Here is a 17,043-nt window from a genome sequence, read left to right on the forward strand (position 1 = left end):
CCCAGGTGCCCCAGAAATAAAACAGTTCTAATGAACGTGATTATACTGACTAATTTAAAATCTTAAATACTGTCTAAAAAGGCTAATATTTATTAAAAAATCAAAGTATATTTTTAGGACTAAAATTTCTAAAAATATAAGTTTCAATAGAGAATTGAAAAATTAAGTGGTACCTTGGGTAACCTGGACTTTGAATTAAAGGTTCTAGGTTTTTTGGGTTTTTTTTCCTAGCCATTGTGGGGCAAGTTAATTTTAAAGATTAATGTTTTATTTATTTTTTTTTTTAAAGATTTATTTATTTATTTGACAGAGAGACAGCCAGCGAGAGAGGGAACACAGGCAGGGGGAGTGGGAGAGGAAGAAGCAGGCTCATAGCGGAGGAGCCTGATGTGGGGCTCGATCCCAGAACGCCGGGATCACGCCCTGAGCTGCAGGCAGACGCTTAACGGCTGCGCTACCCAGGCGCCCGTAAAGATTAATGTTTTAAAATTAAAAGATCTGAATAATTGTCCTAGAGAATGCAGTTGGGTAGAAAATTCCTAGTATAAACTGGTAACCAGTAGTTCTCTTGTATTTTGAGTCCCTTTAATCTGTTTTGTCCTTTGCCTTACATAAGACATCACTCAAAAGTAAGTGGATGAATAAATACACAGAACTTAGAAAGTAAATTTGGAAACGTATTATGGGAAATGAAAATAAATTTAAATGGAATGGAATTCACTTCATGTTCTCAAGCAGAAGGTTAGTTTATAATAAAGGAGTAAAAACAAAGCATGAAAAAGTGTTTCTATACTTTCAAAAATAGGAATAAAAATATAACAGTATCATTTTCATAGAATTTTAGTATTCCTATAGAAGGCCCATGTAATATGCAAATGCACATTAAACAGAAGGCAGAAAAAACTATTCAAGGTTACAGGTTATGGATACACCTCAATGAAAGAAGCCAACAAGATTATAAAAGAGAATCAAGCTGTTTACGCATCTTAGAATGCTGATTAAATGAACGACAAAACTAATGGAGGTTTTTAGGTTTAGAAAGGTCCTAGTAACTATGGTAGGAAGGTGTTGACTTCTCCAGCAGTTTACCATGTCATCTTCGTTTATCTGTAGGCATGTTCAGCAAATTCTAAAAACATCCTTAAAGCAATCTTAAAAATGAAATTCAGTAATATTAAATGTGCACTGTGTATTTGATATATTAGGGTAGTTCTGTTTGTGCAGAACATTGTTACTGTGTTGGTACCTGTGAAAAGGTAACTAAATCTGTATGTTGAGGCTAAGAAAACAGAGGAAGTTTCTTCTTGGTAACCAGTTATGTCTGGAGGGCTTTCTAGTCAAAGACAGTGTAATAAAGGTGTCAGTCAAGCTGACCTGGTTCAAATCCAGTCTCTGCCACTTACTGATTCAAGACCCTTCTCTGGACCGCAGTTTTCTTCCCATTAATGTTTTGTTGATAATACCTATCTCAAAGGGCATAAGGCTCAAAGTAAATGAGATACTTTTTAAAGCCGCTGGCCGCTTAGTAGCAAAAATTCGGGTAATTAGCTTGATGATCTTCACAACGGACTGGGTCCTATTCCTTAACCCACTTTGCTACAGTCTGATTTTAAAGTAACGTCTGTGGAATTCCAAATTCCACTGGGTTCAGAGTACTTCCGAACATTGATTTATATTATAATGCAATTAATGGTAAACTGATTCATTAGTCCTTTCTTGGAGCTTTTTTGGGAAACAAAGTTGCAGTGTTGTCCTTAATATTTTCAAGACTTCAAAATATAGTGAGCCCAACAAACAGCCCCTCCTCTCGCTTTTATTCTATCAAACTAATCATGCACATTTCTTTGTCCGTTTCAGGTTCCAGTCGAATCTGTTTAAAACCAAAGACCCCACATCCATTCCATATAAAGCATTTCATTTAGCAGCCAGTGAGATTCCTTAGTTAATTGTTGAACAAGCCTTTTTGGACGGGGAAGTTGAGCCTCAGGCCTGTCAGGTCACCAGTGAGTGGCCTTGAGGCGATGCATCAGAATGGAGGCAGAGCGCTGATGTAAGTTGCTCAGAGGTGAGGTCCGTATTGACTCTCAGCTCTCTGTGCAGCACAGGAAGTACTTTGCAGTGAACTTCCAAAGTCTGGATTTAACTTCACGTTCTTTACAACTAATTTGTGCCTAAGCCCCAAACACTTGCTTGGAAGGAGCTTCATGGAGTTTTTAAAAACAAGATGATAGAGCAAATGCTACCCTCTTTCCTTATTTCTGTATTTTTACTGTATTCATCAGAGAACAGATTTTTCCCACCCATGGGTTGATTTATCTGTAGTGGTATTAACCAATGACTTTGAGAACCAAATAATTTATTGGTGTGGGTGGCACTCTTTTTTTTTTTTTTTTTTTTAAGATTTTGTCAGTGCGTGCACAAGCAGGGGGAGAGGCAGGCAGAGGGAGAAGCAGGCTCCCCGCTGAGCAAGGAGCCCCAAGTGGGACTCAATCCCAGGACCCTGGGGTCATGACTTGAGCCAGTCACAGCTGTTTAACCAACTGAGCCACCCAGCTGTCCCCTGCCCCCTTGTTTTTGAAGATTTTATTTAGTCATTTTAGAGAGAAAGATGGCACTCCTTCTTGTCCTCAGTAAAGTTGAGGATTTAAAGTTGACTTCAAAAATGTTTTTAATATTTATTTTAAAATGTAATATAACCTTCCTTTTTAAAGAATTGCCATCGTCCTCTTGTGCCGCCTACAGATCAGTAACAAGCTTGTACGCATCTTCTACTTCCTTTTGGTGTTTGGATTTAAGATGACCTGAGCTTGGTTATGCATAGGTTATGCATACACAGTGGAGGAGACTCCCCTGGTTCCTGTTGAGGGGAGGGGTGGTCATGGCTCAAAAACTGAAAAGCAGAAACAGGGCTGTGAAAAGACACTTGGAGACCCGTTGTGGGCTATTGTGTCTGATCTTTCGGTGGAAGTCTTTCCACAATGGTTTTGGAAAGTTGAGGCACCTGTCTTTTTTCAATTGTAGAGTTTGTTAATATCAGCACTCGTTTTTCTCTCCTCGCTTCATTCTTGTTTTCTTCGACATCAGCCACTAGTAAAGGCTCAAAGTAAACTTTGCAGAACTATCCTTAAAGGAGTACAGAAAGTTAAGATGTACCTCAAATGATCCCACAAGCACTTGAGGTGAACGTAAGAGAGTGTTATTTTCTTAGTCTGCCTGCCTTACAGGTTGGACTTACTCTCCATATGCTTTTCTACATAGACCTAGAATACTTGGTTTTTATCATCTAAGAGTCCTTATATTGCACAGCATTAATCATCTGACGTATCTCAGAGTTCATAAGGTATTTTCATACAAACCCACACACCTCTCTTGTCTTGTTTTGCCTGGCATGTGCCTAATATGTGTTAGATACAGAGGCAGGTTGGTCTCCTTTTCAATAATTAGAAGATTAGTTTGTAATTAGTATGATTCGTCTTTTCCTTGAAAATCTGACACCGCCCTTGAAACTAGTATCAGTACCAGTAGCCCTTTTTTCTTAAAGGACCTGTATGGTCAGCTATTAATGATATATTGGAAATGTAGTTAGTAAATATTTAAAAACTCCTCCCTTCCCAGTTTAATCCTGGGTTTTTTGTACTTGGCACAAGCTGTAGGAGCACATGTGCGACCTTTATGAAAGTGATGTTCCTAGTTAATCCTCATTAGGGATTTAATCTTTTTGTAGTTAGGATAAATTTGCACATAAACACTCTTGCTTTCTCATCACATATACTGTATGACCAAAGAAGCTTATTTTCTAAATGGACCTGGTTAATAATATAAACTATGGCTAAGAATAAGGTTATGATTTCTTCTCTTTTTTTTTTTTTTAAAGATTTTATTTATTTATTCGACAGAGATAGAGACAGCCAGTGAGAGAGGGAACACAAACAGGGGGAGTGGGAGAGGAAGAAGCAGGCTCATAGCGGAAGAGCCTGATGTGGGGCTTGAACCCATAACGCCGGGATCACGCCCTGAGCCGATGGCAGACGCTTAACCGCTGTGCCACCCAGGCGCCCCTGATTTCTTCTCTTTTATTGGTTTTTTTCCTTCGTGCCAAATGCACTGATTTAAGCCCATGACCTGGGCTTTACAGAGATAAACCCTATAACCTAGAAATCACGCTGACACAGTACGTTTTATCACTCAAAAATTTTTGGTAGGACAGTCATAAGGCTCTGGACAAGTACAGGGAGGTACTGGGTTGAGGCAGAACCTCTTTATTTCCCAAATAAGTGAAGTTAGCCATTAAAATTCTGAGCATTTGGGGGTGTCCATGGAAGCAACAAACATCAGACGAGATTGTCATAGGCCACCATTAAGTGGATGTGGACCATCACGAGCTTGTTTTGATACCACTTGAAGATCTTGTTAGTGTCAAAAACTTAACTAAATGAAGGTATTGTCTAGGATCTGCCTTCTTTTAAGCTTTCCTTGGTCATGCCATTTGTTCGAGTGCCATCATTGGCAGGACCAAAAGGTAAAAAGATGGTCACGTGGGGGGGATGCCTATGGGTATAGTTGTCCCAACAGTGCAGACGGGAGAGGAGGTGGCAGTAGGACTACACAGTGAACAGGACTGCTGGCAGTACCAGCCCCATCTGGTGTGTTGAAGAGTCTAAGAAATGCCTTTGTCCCTACCAGAACAGTTGACCTCCGTTTACCTTCAAAATCCTTGGAGTAAAAATGTTAACGTCAGGATTCCTGAATGAAAGAATACCGTCTGCACTCTGGCCTATGTTTCTTTCCACGTAATATTACCCATTTCAAAGCGTCACTGTAAAATACTGCTTCAATGGGTAACTGACCATCCTTTTCCTTAACGTTGTGAGGGCCCAGGTCTCTTTCGATCATCCTTTTTAGGACAGTTTGAGAACATAGTGGCAAAAGTTCAAACAATCATGCCCTCGCAACCCTTTGGAAAATAAACTCTGTTTGACTCAGATTCTGTTGACATGTTTAAGATGGAGTTTATAGCTTCTTCAAAGACCTTGTCATGACTTTATAGTCCTCCTATACAAAGCAGATTCTCCTAGGGCACGGTTATGTACACGGGGTGGCTGGCCAACAAAAAGCGTGCTTTAGGAGAAAAGAAATTGAGCTGGGGTGGATGGCCAAGCCAAAGGCCGCTTCAGATACCTCTGAAGTACTTCCACCTAATTCTCCCAGAAAGTGGCTCTGGTCTCTTCCGTTAGCAGTCAGTTCCCCCAAGAGCTACTCAGTATGTGAACTAACAGAAATGGGCAAGAGGAGGAGGACATGGCTCGCTGAAGGCGGGGGGGTGGGGGGGGGGGCGATGCTCGGAGAAATGAAACCAGGTGGAGTAGAAGAATAATTTGAAACTACACAGCACCAGTTCGGACAGCAGCTCAGATAATCCTGCTGCCTTCTTCAGCTGTGGGAATCCCACAGTTGAGTTAGGAATCTCCTCTTTTACAAGTGGTAGAAGCACCTTTCCGGAAAAGCTGAAAGAGAAGAAATCCTCAGCAGTTCGTGTTCAGGAGCGGGCTCCTTAGCTGATGAGTACTAGGCCGCAGGGATGTTTATCATACACCAAATATTAACCACTGACACGAACAACTGTTTTCATTTCTAGTTTATAGCTGAGGAAACTGAGGCACAGAAAGGTCAAACAGCGTTCCTCGGATCAGCAGTGGAGGTAGATTTGAATGCAGGCCGACTCCAAAGCACACACGCCTGTCACAAGCCTCTTACGTGGGAGGAAGTTCCGTCCAAAACTGGTTGTGACCTTGAATTGGGTTGTCTCTTTTGTAACTGTCACTATAACTCTAGCTGGTACTTCCGGAGAACCAGTTGGGTTTTTGTTTTGTTTTTTGTGTTTGGTGGGTTTTTTTGTTTTTTGTTTTCTTGCCTTCACCAATAAGGGGAAGGGGACCCAGCAGGACCATCTTCTTGTTTCTTTTCTAGTCCTGGATTTAGGGGGCAGAAACAAGGTTTTGCTCATTTTTTTGTTGGGGTGCATACATCCTCTTTAACTACTTCGCAGGTTTCACCAGAAGAGTCTGGCTTGATGGTGAGAGGGTATGAATTTGAATGCTGTAGTTGACATGAATGAAAGTGAAGCCAAGGATAAAAACTATATTCCAGGAAGTGGCCCAGTCACTAGGAAATACAATCAAAGCACTTTTATTCCAGACCCAGGTTGGCTGGTGAAGGATGATAATGGGTTTCTCTACTGTGGCCAAGATGATTCTATCAGAACACTGAGAACTGAGCTTGTCACAGAATGTTATCAGAGGAGAAATTACATAGGCTAAAAATGGAGGATACACCTTTGGAAACCTTCCAGGCTGGGTGTGGATGCGTGGTCCTTTGTCGCTAAAATTTTGCAAGCAGGTTAGTTTCATTGTGTTTTATGGAACTTGTGGTTTAGAAACAAAATTAAACAGATTTTTGTTGTTCAAGGGATTAAAAACAAGGACACGTGACCTCTAAAAACCTAATATTCCCTTGGAAGAGTATTCTGTTAGGCAGTGGAGCAAGGAATTATACGTGGGTGCATAGCTCGATTTCAGTCCAAGGGCCACATCTACCTACAGAGAGCCCTTGGAAAGGGTGGAAAGGGGTCTCTTCAAATGTAACCGAAATACATTACCGATAGAGAGGGACACATTCTTTTCAAATGACCATTTAGGCAAGGAGGATAATGAGTAGTAAATCAGAGGATTCTAAGGCAAATCTAGAGCAAGGAGTTTGAGATAGTTGGATCCAGAGAAAGAACAAGGCATAATTGCTTTGATAGTTTCTCAGTGGGCAGTGGCCCAGCAGCACGGGCTGTTGTGTTAACAATCTTGATGTTTCTACAAAGCAGTGTCCTTATTTAGGGAAAGTATGAAATATGGTTTACATGTGACAACAACTTCTCACTTGTTCATTCTTTGTCAGATCCCACGTCTACCTAAATTTCAACACAGTGGAAACTGAACAACAACCTCCATTATTTTCAGAAGATAATGTAGTCTTTGTCAGATAAAGAGCTTCCCAGAAATGTAATATACATGCGCACGCCATCATGGGAATCAAAAAATTAAATTCTGGATTCTCCCAGTCAATTGTGAATTTAGGTGGATTACTTTTTTGGATCTTAATGTCTCCGTCTGTATTGGGGAAGTTACTGGCCTTCTGGGCGAGACTGTATTGCTGCTCTAGTACCCTGCCCTTGTAGCAGGACTCTATCCTTGCCTCCTGCCCACTGAACGCCAGTATGATCTCAAGTCTTGTTTTTTTGTTTTGTTTTAAGATTTTATTTATTTATTTGACAGAGAGAGAGCCAGCCAGCGAGAGAGGGAACACAAGCAGGGGGAGTGGGGGAGGAAGAAGCAGGCTCCCAGCGGAGGAGCCCGATGTGGGTCTCGATCCCAGAACCCCAGGATCACGCCCTGAGCCGAAGGCAGACGCTTAATGACTGAGCCACCCAGGCGCCCCTGATCTCAAGTCTTGTAACAGCCCCCAAACACCCTCACACATTTCCAAATATCCTTAAGGAGTTGGCAGGTGTGGGGAACAGGGCCAGTGAGGAATACTACCCGTGATCAAAAACTACTCAGTTAGGTGGTCCCAAAAATTAAGTCCTAAGATTTTGTGAATTTCGTGCTTTCTGTAGATCGCCCTCTACAACTTAGCAACTTACTGTCAGAGAACCTGACCCAGACCTCTACCCAGCAACGTGTGATCTTTACTCAGAGAATTTGAGTGGTTCTTTTCTTTTTTCACATTTTATAAATGGTAATAGAAAACTTTAACACTATAAATGGTAGAAAATTTTTACTCATTTGTTTTCAGAAATGGTACATTGGAAGAAATTTTTGAAATTGCAGTATTGATTCCCCTCCCCCCCACCCCTATTTCCTTCTTTCCGTCATCTTTTCTGTTTATAACATGCAGCTCTTCCTTTAACTTCCCTCTACGCTTTGTTTCTGAGCCTCATCTCTACCGGAACAGATTACCCAGATGCATGTTTCTTTTTGGCTTGTCTTGAGTCATTTTAAGGTTCCAGCTGAATGTAACAATTGTTTTCAGACTCCTAGGGAAACTTTTGCATATACCTTGCCTAGAGTCTGTTTCTAATCTGAATATTTTATGCTGCCTGTGAAAGAGAAAGCTGACAATTCTCAGAAAGCTGTAAATAAATCTTGGTCCCCCCAGACTTCAGAATATCTCTAAAGTATGTATTTACCTCCTAGTTTCTGATGGGAACGACATGTCTGTCAATTTTAAGAAAACTGTTTGTGTTTCTAACTTTTGTTTTTAACTTCTAGAAGGTAAAAGTTAATTCCTTCAAGTTCATTTTTTATATGTTGAAAGATTTGTGGTCCGCAGGTTATTTTCTTTCCTGTAGCCAAAGTGCTCTTTGAAAATAGGCGGCCTTTATTCTTAGCCCTCTTTATAAAATGTTTTAAAATATAACAACATAGAGAGATGTGAATCAAAACCACAATGAGATACCACTTCATACCTATTAGGATGGCTAAGATAAGAGTGTAACAAGTGTGGGTGAGGAGGTGAAAAAATTGGGGTACTCATACATTGGTAGTGCGATTGCAATGGTATAGCCGCTTCGGAAAACAGTTCTACAGTTCTTCAAAAAAGTTAACAAAGGAGTTCAGCAGTTCCACTCCTAGAGAGTTGTGTCCACACAAAAACTTGTACACAAGTGTTCATAGCAGCCCCCCAAAAAGTGGAAACCATCCAATGTCCATGAACTGATGAGAGGATAAAAAATGGGATATATTGGTTCAGTGGATTATTCGGCAATAAAGAGCAGTGACGTTCTCCTATGTGGTATAGTATGGATGAACTTGAAAAACCTTTTTCTGGGTGAAAGAAGCCAGTCGCAAGGGAGCATGTATTCTATGATTCCATTTATAGGAGGTACCCAGAATAAATAGGCACAGAGACTGGAAGCAGATTATTGGTTGGAGCGGTGAGTTGAAGAGGGGAGAGAGTAGGGAATGAGAGACTGCTAATGTGTGCAAAGTTTCTTTTGAGGGCTGTGAAAATGTCCTAGCTCTATAGGGGTGATGGTTGTACAACTCAGTGACTACCTGAAAACTCACTGAATTGTACACAAGAGGGTGAATTTTAGGATATGTAAATTATATTTCATAAAGTTATTAAAATAGCACATGGTATTCTAGCAACTTTAAGAACATTTAATTTTTAGGTCAATCATACTATGACTGGAAATCTTTGGAGTACAACATATAGGTAATAATCATTCTCTCTTATTTGTTACCTTGTTCTAGTCAGCAGTAGGGGAGGGACCTGAGTGATCAGCTTGTTCTAGTCAACCGTAGCAGAGGAAAGCAGAGTGTTGGAGCACTGAGTTTCTTATGGAAGAAGCTAAAGGTTGCTGAGAAAATGGATGGTTGTTGGCTGAAACTCAACCAAAGTCACAATCGCAATAAATTAGAATATAAATGCTTTACAAAACCTGCATGCCATCAACAGAGTATGCCAGTCTCTTTAGATCCTCCTGAGAATCGAATGAGTTCTTCCTTCCCCATAGATACTGTTTAATGTACCACTGTTTACAGAAATGAGCGATATTGGTTCAACTTTTCTGTTTGATGCTTGAAAATTTAGAAGGAAATCAGTGGTCCCCCTCTCAACCCCCTCACCACTGCCCCATGCCCCAGTCCCGCCATACTGATTTCTTCTGCCTTGTGGGATAATAATCTGTACCTTCAGAAAGAGAAATAAAAGCATTAAAAGTTATAACTTAGGGTCAGTGAGTGATAAGAAAGGCCAGCAGTGGCCACCAGGTAGATAAGCTACCACCTGGTGGAGCTCTGAGTCTTAGAGTTTATTGCAGCAGGTTATGAAGAAGCCCTGGAGATTTATCGGGGGTCTCTGCTTGGGTAACCTTCTTCAGGCACATCAGAACTCCAGCTCTCAAACCATCTGTGTTTTAGTACCAGAAACCAAGATGTGGAGTGGAGAGAAGACGAGATCCAGGTACTGAGATTAGATGAAGAGGTCAGAGAGTGGTCACTACTAAGTTTGACCTTGACTTGAGCTCCTTTCCTCAGGCTTCTTATTTCTTGGACACGGGATGGTTTCATTGACTTCGTTTGTAAAGGTTAGGAGATTCTCAAGGCTAAGGAAGAACTTAGCAGATTATTACAAAAGAAAGCATTTTTATGCGCTGAGATTTTGTACTGTATATATGGTTTCTGGAGACAGATTACTCTCATTCTGTATTAGAAAGTCTGAATGAATTGGTTAAAACCTATAACCTAAAGGGCATTTATTTCTCCTCTTCAGCATAGACATCTAGCTAGGCAGGGTTTTCTGGATGCCCCACATTCCTTTCGAGCAGGAGTGGGTTTTCATTTAGAGTTGGGCATGAAGAAGGGGGCAGTTGAAAGCTTATTAGAATCAATGAGGAAACTCTTTCAGCATATGAAGTTGAATCTTATGAAATGGCTGTTATTTTATTACTTTTCTTTGACCAAAAAAAAAAAAAAAGTGGTTTCATCTGATGCTGTATATCCAATACAGATCAGATCTGCTGGATTACTGGGTCAGAAAGGGGTGTGAGCGAAATGCCTAGGAGATTCTGCTAGGAAATGACGTTTTTTCTAAAAGAACTGGGTACCTTATTGGGTGGCTTGTGACCGGCTCCCAGAGGAGAGCAGAGTCCGCTGACCATGAAATGAGTGGTAGAGGCAGCCTGTTACTTTCCAGTAGTTTCATATCAATCACACCAAATGGAATAATCTTAACCATTTGAATTTGCCCGTATTGGGACTTCCTAAAGGCTTTCAGCCTGGGACTCCCCGGGAGAAACCAGGCATCAGGAACAACTCAGCCTTGAGAATGCTCCCTTCCCTAGCTTCAGGCCATGAACTTCACTGATCCTTTATAAAAACTGTGTTTATTACAGCAGTTTTAGCTCCAATTATCTTTACTCTTCCCTTCTCTTTCCCCCTTGTAAAAACATTTCAACATATTTCAACCAGAAGTTGAAAATTAAACAAAAATTAACTACAATAAATTTGATTAGAAACGTTTGGTTATTTAGATGCTTCCTCTTAAAGGTTCAGTATCTTAGGAAGTCACAACAGGTGGTAAGGGGGTGTTCAAATTCTAGGTCCTCAGCTTTCTAGTCACCGTACATAAAATCGACGAATGAGTTGTTGAATCAGCCTTAACTTTTTAAGTGGTAAAACAGTTTTACCTGCTACGAATACATATAAAGACAAGGATGGGGAGAGACCCAAGTGGGTACAAACCAAAAGGAATGAATCTGACTATATTTCAGATGAGTTAATACAACCACACTAAAGAGGGGAGAACTAACCCAAAGAATTCTTGAATATACATACTGGCTGTATACTTTTAGGCTAAAAAGTCAAAAAGAATCGTAAATATTGAACTTTAGTTAATAAGTTTGTTTTTATGTTGATACTGTTGTAGTAGTTCTGAAGCTACTACTTAGTGTGCATTCCTAGTTTGAGCAAATAAATCCATGTATAGTGGATAATCTATGATGCAGAGAAGGAGTTAGAAATATGGAAAGGGAAGACGAGAATTAACCCAATGGTGTGAGGTTGGAATTGGAGCTGTCAGTACAAACTTGTGTTTTTAATATATCTAAATAGATGTAGAGAAATATATATGGATGTGAAAGTGTGTGTGCGTGTACATACAGACCTGGGACGATCTGAGTACCAAAACAAATAGTAATTATAAGTCATCAAGTCAAATAAGCTGTGAATCAGTACTGATGTATGAGTGAACAAATGAACAGACGAATGAATGAATGAATAATGGAGCAGAAAGGTAAGCTTTTCCTTAGAGTAGAAAACAAATACAGAAGGAATGATGGGATTAGCCAATCACCATTTGACAACTGCAATAGTAGTGATTGCTTAGGTAAGAATCTTCAGTAGATGTTAAAATTAATGGGTGAAAGCTTAATGAGAAACAAGATATTTATATGTCTTAAGTATCTCCCTATGAGATCTTTATTAATTAAAAAAAAATAACCTTATACTGGAGAAACTTGGCAAGTGAATCAAAGTTATCACTAGTAATGGGACCAAAATGACATCATGTGCCTCCTGATACGGTACACTGAGAATGACACATCTCCTCTGTGATATTCCTGCCAAAAATGCTTAACCTGAATCTAATCAAGAAACAAATCAGATAAGCTCAAATTGAGGGCCATTCTACAAAATAGCCTGTGCGCCTAAAAAATGTCAAGGTTGCAGAAGACAAGGACAGAGGAAGATAATTCCAGGAGACTAAAGAGGTGACAGCTAAATGCCGTGTAGGACTCTGGATTCGATCCTGGAGCAGGAGAACATGTCTTTGCTTTTGGGAAATCAAACTGTAAAGGGTAAAGGGGCATCGTGCTTTGTCTTACTCTTACACAGTTCAGGGAGGAAAAAAGGGGGGGGGGAAGTCTGGGCAAAGGGCCTACAGGGATGCTTTATACCACATCTGCAGCTTTTCTGTAAATCGCAAGTTCCTTCAAAATGTTGTTTTGGAAACGAAACAGAAAACTCTACTAGAGCTGGTCAGGTGGTGTGTGCTAGGCTGTCTTCTCCTGTTCTGCTCGTCTCTACCAGCACTCTGTCGGAAACCATTTCCACCAGCTCTCCTCCCTTCTCCTTTTTAATCCGATTTTATAAATCCTAACTTTAGAAATTAAGCGTATTTGTAAGAAACTCAATACACTACAAAACACAGGTTCTCTCCCCCTCCCCCACTGTCACCACCCAAGTTACCACTGTTAACAGGTTCATTGGTCACACCATTCACATTCCTGGGCTTGCACTGATAGTGTTCACGTACGAGTGTATGTAGTCTTCTCTCCCAGCCAGACTACTGAGCACCGTTGATCTTCTTTTCTTTTATTTATTTATTTATTTATTTATTTATTTATTTATTTATTTGACAGAGATAGAGACAGCCAGTGAGAGAGGGAACACAAGCAGGGGGAGTGGGAGAGGAAGAAGCAGGCTCATAGCAGAGGAGCCTGATGTGGGGCTCGATCCCAGAACGCCGGGATCACGCCCTGAGCCAAAGGCAGATGCTTAACCGCTGTGCCACCCAGGCGCCCCTGATCTTCTTTTCTTAACCTTATGTTGCTTTGGGGGTGGGGGTGGGTATAGCTTCTCCTCTTTCTTTACCAGTATTTTCTCTAAATGAATGCTTTCATCGTCCCTAAAACTAGTTGTCAAGGACTGACAAACCAACCTACTTCAATTATAAAGGCACCCGGATAGCCGCTAGCTCACAGGTCTGAAGACTGTACCAAGTAAACAAGCCTCCGTCAGGCATCAGGACAGCTCTGAAGACCTCAGTGACAGGAACTGGGAGATTTTCTGTTGTAGGAGACTGTTAAGGTGACTTATTGGCGACTCTACCTCCATGTTCTGTGTCTCTAATACCCGAGGTTGAAATCCTCAGAACAAAATGACCAGACCACGTCTGGTCATTTGGGGCAGCACCTATCACTTGAATAGTCAGAGCTGTTGCTAGGGAAGTAGGGGCTCAGAAGGCGGACATGGGCCCGTGGGTGACCTCCTAGAGAGGAGGGACCAGCAGAGCAGCCTCCACTCCAGTGACTCTCAAATAGCCCTGTGCAAGCAGTATTAGCGTCAGCTTGGGTACCTGGTAGAAATGCCGATTCTCAGGTCCCATCCCAGAGGTACTGAATCAGAAACTTGGGAGGTGCGGAGCTCAGCACTCTGTATTTAGGAAGTCAACCAGGTGATTCTGAGGCATGCTAACATTTCAGAATCCTGGCTTTACTAAATCTGATCATATTATTTGCCCAGTTCAAAAAAATTTCATAGCTCAGCTATGCACGTATTCCAGAGTCCTTGCTCATGGCACAGAAGGTTATGTGATCTCACCGCAGCCTGCTCGCACAGTGCTTTACCCACCTCCCCTGCGTGCGTGTGCGTGCACACCCACACTCACCCTTCTCTACATCCTGTCCCACACAGCTTTGCTGAGCCCTTTCCTGGACTGCCACCTGGTCAGTTGCTGCTCTTCCATCACTTCCTCTGTGATGCCTCCGCCTCCCCTCTTCCCCAGTCACTTTCTGCCTTGGCTGTGTTTCTTACAAGGCCCTAAGCCTGGTGTTTATCTGTTTAACCATTGGTTTACCCGTATAGCTCCACCACTAGAGTGTGGGCTCTGAGCCCCTCAAGGTAGGGACTTCGTTTCATTGGTCTTGTCTCTGATGCATAACAAGGATTATGTGCTTGGTTAAATTTTTGGGTTTCTTTTTTGTTGTTTACTTTTTAAAAGATTTTGAGAGGGGGGATGGGGGGAAGGAGAAGCAGGCCCCCACTCAGTAGGGAGCCCAACACAGGCAGACACTCCCAGGACCCCAGGATCATAACCTGAGCTGAAGCCAACTGAGCCACCCAGGTGTCCCCCTCCCCCCCCTTTTTTTTACTTTCTATCATGCAACTTCAAGCATACCAAAAAGTAGAGAATATAGTAATGAATATCCTTTAACCCATCACCAGAACTTACCAACTTAACATTTTGCCACATTTGCTTCATCTTTTTTTCCTAAGAATTTTAAAGTAAATACATGATGTTGTATCATGACATTTTGTCATTATAGTCTTTGTATTTTAGTACTAAAGTCTTTGTATTTTAGTACTAAAAGCTAAAGACGTTTTCCTAAATTACCATGATATCACACCTAATAAAATTGACAATTCCCAAATATCACCTATGCTCATTCTGTATTTGGTTTTCTCCATTTTTCCACAAAAGCTCTTTTATATCTGGTTTGTTCTGTCAAGGACCACACATTGCATGTGAAGGTAGGCCTGTAAGGATATTTTCCTCTTTTTTCCCATTCAGTAAATAAATTCCTAGCTAATCCTTATCCCTACTCATGTGGGATAACATTAGTCCAAGACCAGTGACACTGCTAAGGAGTTGGAATGATGTAGTACCTTTCTGTTCAGAATGATTCAGTCTCATAGGGTCCCAAATCCATGATTTGCAGCTAATAAATCATTCCAGCAGCAGCCAGAATGCACAAGAAGCCAATGTCACAAGTGCTAGAGAAACAGGAGAGCTACTTTGGACCTGGGCTTTGTGCATAATCACTTAATAGCTTCTCCATCTTGCCTGCAGAACGTCACTGAAAGAGCTAGAATTCACTTAACAGGGACTCTCTGGATCTCTGTAGGCTTGAGTCTTCAGGATTTCGTCATTTCACCTTGCACATTTTCCTTGTGTTTCATTCTTTACTAGCTTTTTCCTTATCCTTTTAGGACTCTTTAGGGTTTTGATAGAGTTTTTGAGCAATAAAATGGCATTTTTAAGCTAACTTAGGATGTTAATTCAGTATCAGGACACACAGATTCGGATTCGGAGGTTTAGGCCCACAATTCAGAAAAATCTCTTTTAACCTTTATTTACAGATAGTTCTTAAGCTTTATTTACCTTTAAGAGAAAGGGGGAAAGATTTAAATTCCTTCAGCAGAGTCCTGAATGCGGTAACAGTGTGAAGGATGACAGTATGTAAACGCAGAGTCTGAATTCTCCTTGGGCGCTGCTGATTGCTCTTGGTAGCTTTTGAGATCGAATTATTAGGATTTCCAGTGATTATAATTCCAGGCCATATACCAGTTGAGTAAGAAGCCCAGAGGGTTGAGTCACCTGTGATGAGGGGAGGGGTGGGGCTGGAGATGGGGCTGGTGGAAAAGGAGAAGTTTACCCGTAAGAGGCCATAGAAGGTTCAGAAAACGCACGATGAAGTATTTTAGAAACTGTTGCCCAGGAAAGAAAACTGTGTTAGCATGTTACCAAGACTAGCCGGGGCTACCATAACAAAATAACATAGCCCAGGATGGTTTAAACAGCAGACATTTAGTTCTCTCAGTTCTGGAGGCTAGAAAGTCCGAGATCACGTTACCATCAAATTCCGCATCTAGTGAGAACCCTCCTTCTTGCTTGCGGTCCTCACCATCTGCTCATGTGGCCTTTCCTTGGTGTGTGCTCTTGGAGAGAGATCTCTGGTGTCTCTTCCTCCTCATCTAAGGGTATACTAATCCCATTTTAGGGACCCACCCTCACGACCTCCTAAGACCCCACCTCCAAATACCATCGCGTTGGGGGTTAGGGCTTCAATGTATGAATTTGGGGAGGACATAAACATTCAGTCCGTGACACCAAAGCATGTGATTTGAAACTGCCTGGTACACTCAAGAATACTGGACTGTTAAGGTCCATTATTTGTCAGCACTATCTTTACACCTCCCAGAGTCTGCCCTGGGTAGGGATTTCAGTCTTTGTAGATGATCGTGAACCTGTATTGGTTTGGTCACAGTGTTTCAGGCCACCTTGAAGAGAGACTGTTGGCTGTCCCTGTAGTTTTGTCAGTCAGATTGGGTTGCTTCTAAGTATTCTCGAATTGACATCATACCGATAGGCTTCAACTGTCCTTTCTGATCACCACGTAAATAAGATAACCATTTGCAGGTGGAAGAGAAGGGTTTCTCTTCATTATAAGAAGAGTTCTGGTGAATTATAGGCAAAAAAAGAAAAAAGTTGATTTTGAAAGGCACAGAGTTCCCCCTTGACTTGGCAGTAATCTTATCCTGACAGGGTTTAATGTGAAGTCACTCTGGCCAGAGAATAATCTTATTAGGGCTTTAATTAAAAGCACAAGGTGTTGGGTTGTTTTTGTTTTGTTTTTTCATGTCTCCTTATCTATCTTCCTCTTTTCTTTCCTTCCACTTCCATGTTCTCCCTCCCCCCTGCTCCCCTCCCCCCCTTCATCATCCTTTAACATTTAAAATGTTTTTGGCTTGGCTGATCCTTCTGGATAGGAACTGAGCTGAGCAGGATATTGATTACCAAATATGGTATTGCTGCTAAGGATGTTAGAGGAATGTGGCTTGTATTCTAAGCCTCCGGCCTCTGAATAAGCTGCCAAACAAATTAGGTCATTTTAACTTCTGAGCTTGCCTTTTTTTTTTTTTAAATAAG

General features: G+C 41.3%; 1 protein-coding gene across 5 annotated transcripts in view; it reads left to right on the forward strand.

Annotated features, from left to right (window-relative positions):
* RBPMS (RNA binding protein, mRNA processing factor) overlaps nucleotides 1-17,043 on the forward strand; it is a 165,999-nt gene that overhangs the window by 85,944 nt on the left and 63,012 nt on the right. The window lies entirely within an intron of this gene.

The sequence above is a fragment of the Ursus arctos genome, unplaced genomic scaffold (assembly GCF_023065955.2).
Source record: "Ursus arctos isolate Adak ecotype North America unplaced genomic scaffold, UrsArc2.0 scaffold_27, whole genome shotgun sequence".
In the NCBI taxonomy this organism is placed as follows: Eukaryota; Metazoa; Chordata; class Mammalia; order Carnivora; family Ursidae; genus Ursus; species Ursus arctos.